The 6,069-nt window shown below is 40.8% G+C and overlaps 1 long non-coding RNA gene across 1 annotated transcript; it reads left to right on the forward strand.

The window, feature by feature from the left end:
• Window positions 1–409: 409 nt before the first annotated feature.
• Window positions 410–5,147, forward strand: LOC112662445 (uncharacterized). Its single transcript, XR_003138539.3, has 2 exons — window positions 410–1,154; window positions 4,837–5,147. It is a non-coding gene; the product is annotated as an uncharacterized LOC112662445 (long non-coding RNA).
• The last annotated feature ends 922 nt before the right edge of the window (window positions 5,148–6,069 follow it).

The raw sequence follows: 6,069 nt of genomic DNA on the forward strand, positions 1-6,069 counted from the left end.
CTCTGCGTGCAGCATTCAAACTAACTGCGTGCTTGACACACAGGCGGAAAAGTGGGCTCTTTGAAATTTGAGCTGAGTACAGATCATGTCACCTGGCTGGCGGGTGACCTGTTCCACTCGCCATCTGACCCCCTGTGCCCAACGTCACCTGGAGCCTGAAATCTGGAAGCAGAAAGTCCTTGACTGGAGTCAGCGGAGAGAAAATCATCACCTGCTTGGGCACAAACATGCCTGAGGACTGCGTCACTGTTTGTTAAGTGGGATCAGCTAATAGTTGCACAGCGGGCCTTCAAAGTGCTGCGGTGGGGCTGATGAAGTTTCTGTAAATGCACGGCCTGTGTGGAGGCCTTGGACTTTGAATCTCAAGCGCTGGGAGCATTTTGAGCTTGTCACAGGCTCTCTGGTGAACTCTATTTGGTTACGCTGCTCGGGAAAAGAATCAACTTCATTTCCACCACCTTCACCCGGGTCCCTCTACTCCAGCCACATTTCTGCCTCAGGGCTTTGGCACATGCTGTTCCTTCTGCCTCGACACCATTCCCCCTGCCTGGACACCTTTCCCGCCTTCTGCCTGGACCCCCTCTTCCCCCCGCCCCGGATAACAGCCTAGCTTGTTCTTATGTTTCACTGAGTTACCTACTTACAAATGACCTCCTTAGAAACCTTCCACGCTGCTCTCTTTCTCCTCATCCTGCTTTATATTTCGTCATAGCATGTGATTTCTATTTTACTTAGGTATTGGAGCAGTAGTCTATGGTTAGTCTGTTCGACCAGAACATAAGTTTCTTGAGAGGAGAAGAAGCCACATTGCTTTTGTCTACCGCTCTGTCCCAGTGTCTACAGTAGGACCTGATCTATCGTAGACCCTCAAGAAATATTTCTTGAATAAATGAACGAAGGAAGGAATGATTTTCTCTCTGATTACAAGTGGACAACTGAAACAAAGAGAAAAATAAACTAGTCAAGTTCAATAGCCATTTAGTGGGAGAGTTAGTATTAATACTTTGATTTCCTGACTCATAAACCAGGGTTTTTTTCCTTCCATATGACACCGTTCTTCAAATATTTGGCAACTAAGACATCCCTTGACGAACAATTTATTCATCAATCTTTAGCCACTTCATGTCTACAGCACCAACTAGAACTTCACAAGGGTAAGTGCTTATTAACCAAATTCTTAATGAGTTCATCTGTTGCACAAAACTCCTTCAAAAGCAAAGGAGATTGAAAGTTACTTAAACTATTACATTTTTAAAACATTTTTAAAATAAATGGTTATAAATATTTACTGTATAAATGTAGGTGTACATAAAGTATAACTGAAATAAGTATTGCAATCCTACACAGAAGTAGACTTCTTGGTATATTTAATATTTGTTTAATAACTGCAATCATGCTACATGCAAAATTTTCTAATCGGTATTTTTGTGAGTTATATTTTAGACATGTTCCGATGTCACTAAACTAACATTTTAGAGACTGACTATATTCCGATATCTGGGTGTGCCATAATTTTACTTAACCATCTTCTTACTTTTGATAATTAAGATTATTTCCATTTTTTATTTATTAGATTTCTAGATTTGGGTTCTTTTATATTTCTGAGTTCAGTTATTGTATTAACATTTCCATACTTGTCAAAACTACACAGAGAATGAGCTGTTGTCCACATTCTTACCAAAAATGCTACATATAATCTACAAAAAATCCTGGACTGCAAGCTCAAAGCTTCTCTTTGAATCAATCAACATTGAAGCTTTCACTCATCTGCACTTCTAGTCTTTGAGGCTTGGTGTGGAAGGTGGGAACATGTGGACAGTGGAGCTGGACACAGTGACCAATTTGAGAGCAAAGAGAGGCTTGGGTTGTTTACTCTTCTGTCCTGTGTGTGTGTGATTCTGGCCTGTGTAGCAAGAGGGATGAAAATCCAGACTCACGTTTGTGGCGCCTACAGACCTCTGCACTTTAATGATTGTGACACGAGTTGCACTGGGTTGTCGTCAACATGACTCAGCCCCAGAGTCAAACTTGGCAGCTCTGCAAAGCCAGGGGTTGGTCCTACCTGTCATGACAGTGGAGAAGGGAAGAGCCCCAAAGGGTCTCTTGGTCTGAACAAGAACCTTGTGTTCAGAGTGTGGCCTGATCTGGTGGGATATTCCAGTCATAATTCTGGTTAGTGACGCTTGTCACATACCTACTATGCTTGTAAAGCTCCAATTGATGCTTCCTCTCCCTGTAGCTTTGCACCAGTATTAATTGCTGCCATTGATGGAGTATCTCCTTTGTGCCAGTGTGCCATATGTCAGGCTTGATATGCTACTACCAGATAGTGGCAGGCTATCTTCTTTTTCCCTAAGAACAAGTACTGAAGGCAAGTGTTATTGTTGCATTTTCCAAATAAAGACATGGAAGTTCAGAGAAGTTAAGGAAGGGGTCCAATGTCACACAGAGCTGGGATTTAAAACTTGATTATTTGAGATCAAAGCCTAGGTATCACTGCATACCTCTGGTTCTGCAGAGTGGGAGTCTTAACTTCTACTCAATTCCCATAATTCTTGGGACAAGTGTCATGAGATATACTGTATTAGATTTATCCATTCAACAACGATCCCATTAACTGCCCACTTAGTGAGTATTTACTTTGTGCCAGCCTCTCTGCTAGTTTCCACTGAGAATAAACTATACTCCTGGTCTTAAAAGAGAAAGAGGATAAACACAGAGAAAATTGTGGATGACTTAAGCCTCCATCCTTAGGACCTAGAATACTATATTCACCACAGGAACTAGCTCTTCATGGACACTCAATAAATATTTGTAGAAGAAAAGAAAGAACAAAGGACGGGTAATACATTATAAAGGGCTTAAACCCTAGTCTAAAGGTGTGGAATCTGTTCTCAGCTTTATTTTGTATTTGCTATGCAACCTTTGATATTTATGCTTATTACTTAGACTCTCTCAGCCTGCGTCCTTATTTGTAAATAGGAAGATGATTATCTTTGCCTGATTCCACTCATAGGATTTGTGGGGATCCAGTAGATCGGAGGATCAGCTATGGGTATCAGAGCAACTAAAAAAAAGTCAACATCATCTTTCAAAGTGTAAGGAATTATTATATTTGTTAGTCAATTCAACTGACCGATGTTTACTGAGTACCACATGTCAGGTGTTGGACTTAGGGCTTTACAAATGCCACACAATTGTCCTTTCAATAATGGGGTTGGGTTGATGTGAACAGCTCAGGAGGGCTGTCTGAGATGACACAGCAAGTGAGGGCAGAAGGAGGAGTCAGATCCCCATGTGCCATGGTGATGCCACAGCTTTTCATGGTTGCTCAGTTATGGATCTCAGTGGCTTTAGGTAAAAGTCATCCCACCAGAGGCATTTCTTTAGGAACAGAAATTAAGCACTGGTTCTGACAGCTACCTACTGAGTTAGAATCGGCCACAGGCAATCAATTCACTTGCTGGAAGTCGACCTAGGCTGCAGAGCTTCACAAACACAAGAGACTTTGTTACCTTCAAGCCTTCACCTTTCAAATCCTTTTAGTTCTGAATCCAAAGCCACCCCGTCTTAGTTGTGTCTGCTCGGTCCCTGCCTCTGATTTGCTGGAAGTGAGGGTGAGAGTGGGGAGGGAAGGATCTATGAATGTTGTCTATGGAATTTCACTCAGGTGCCCAGAGCATCTGGTAGGGAAGTGCAGTCCTGAAATTTTTGCATAAAAATGGCTTCCTTCTGATACTATGTGTGAGGCTCTTTCCAGGCTCACATTCTTTCTTCTTAAGCTTCTGCAATCCTCTCTTGAGTAATTCCACTGCTCCTATCACTCTGCTCTAGCTCACCCTCCAAATTGCCACCCAAGTATTCTTTGTTGGACACAGTTGAGCCTCTCACCTTTCCTACTAGAGGTCATGGAGCTCATTTATTTCATCTCACCCTCTCAAATCTTCCCTCATCCCCAGCCAATGCCTACATGCCCAAACATCTTGTTGGTACTTGAATTCTCCATCACATTTTTCAGATCTCTTTGTTCATCCTATTACCTGGATCTGGACTCTATTTCTGTTTTCCATTTTGCTTGGTCATCTGCTATTTCTTAAAGTCAAGAAGACCAGGCATCAGCTTTGTGTGTGTGCTATTTCCAGATGGCACTATGTTGCTTCTTGCTCTGTGCTCTTGTAGTACATTCTCCTTAAGCCAATTCTGACACACCTCCCATTTTACTGTCATGCTTTCTATATGTACTTGTCCTTCCTGCTGGGCCAGAGCTCTGTACATACAGGGATGGTGTCACACTCATTTTCATATACTTGTTGCTAGTGTGGTGCCTGGTACATAGTAGGTACTTGATATATGCCTGCCAAGTTTAACTGAATCAAGAGTCTCAGAGGTGAAAAGTAGCCGACAATTGTATAAAACTTGGGGAAAAATCTGAGTAGTCTTCAGCAATTATCAATGAATGACAATTTTTAAAATAATGGCCTTCATGTTGGCTTATAAAGGATAAGTTAAAAAAAAAAAAGGATAAGTTTTGGAGTATTAGAATACCTGAAGCAAAACAACCCAAACAAATGCAAATGAAAATTTTATTTTTAATCTAATAAAAGGGGGGGGGACTGAAGGAGAGGGGACTAAACTCCCCCAACCCTGGACTTTCCAAGAAACCAGATTCTAATTATGTATTTAATTAACCTCTATCCCCTGTGGTTTCTCTTGATGACTTTCAGTTTGAAGGGCTTTACAACCTTGAATATTCCTGACATGGTGATTGGTGTTGGCTTAGGTAGATTGATTTCCAGATTCTCTAGGATTGCCATTAAAGTTGTGTTTCTTCATTAGGTTTCCAGCTATCACCTCAGTCTCTCCACCTCCAGGTCCTGCCACAAACAAGGAAATGGAAGGGAAGAGGAAATGGAAAAGGAGAAAGAGAAAGAGGAAGACTTGTGATACTTCTGAATTCATTTTAACAATTCACAACAAACCCATTTTTGTGGTTAATATCATGAGTTTTTCAAATGTCTCATTACTTACTGCTGGATTGCCTTAAATACTTTGAGTACCAATGGATGAAAATAGCTCAGACTCCTGCCAACACCAGATATTCTCATTGACTTAAAAAAAATAAGTATAAATCCTATTTAATTGGTTTATCATTATATTTGTTTGAATACTCACAAAGTTAAAGATTTTTCCATATCTTTCTTAGCCAATCATATTTCCAATTTTATGAGTTGTCAGTTCACAGAATGAAATAGTTTTAGTGCAAAGACCATCATCTTCAAAGATTTACAGCTAAAGAATTTCTTAAAACACACAAGAGTTTCATTGTACCTGGATAAAATTATTATTCTCAGTGTAAAAAAGATGAGTCTTTCTAATAAGGATCTCTGCTTTCAGAATGGAAGCATGGTCATTGTACTCATACTAGGTACCAGAGCAGCATTTTAGTTACCTAAAGTTACTGAAGACATAGTCCCTCAATTTCTAGCACTCACAATCGCATAGAAAGACACAACACAATCCATTGCAGTATATAATGATAGGTGCTAGGATAGAGCAGCCACATTGTGCTATGGAGTCAAGAGAACAGTCATCTGAGTAAGACACAGTGAAAGGAAAGATAAGGCTCCAAAGAGAGCAGTGCTTAAAGTAATGTAGGGAAAGGGGAGGAAGTGGGGGAATAAATGAGGCAAAATCTTCAGGACTTGGGAGTGGAGGTTGAAGCTATGTGTTAATTTCCAGGTTTCTGGATTCTTCTCCCTTTCTAAGTCCCTTTATCTTTCTCTTCCCCACATGTGCAACAGGCAGGAGTTAGTTGTTTGGAATAAACCTTAATGAAGTAGGGGTTGCTTTTGGCAGGTAAACACAACAATGTTATCTAAGACAGGTGATAATTAACAACAAAATATTTTATTTATTTTATTTTTTTAAGGGATTTATTTATTTATTCATGAGAGACACACAGAGAGAGGCAGAGACATAGGCAGAGGGAGAAGCAGGCTCCCTGCAGGGAGCCCGATGTGGGACTGGATCCGGGATCCTGGGATGAGGACCTGAGCCGAAGGCAGTCAT

This window comes from Canis lupus, chromosome 13 (assembly GCF_003254725.2).
Source record: "Canis lupus dingo isolate Sandy chromosome 13, ASM325472v2, whole genome shotgun sequence".
Classification (NCBI taxonomy): domain Eukaryota; kingdom Metazoa; phylum Chordata; class Mammalia; order Carnivora; family Canidae; genus Canis; species Canis lupus.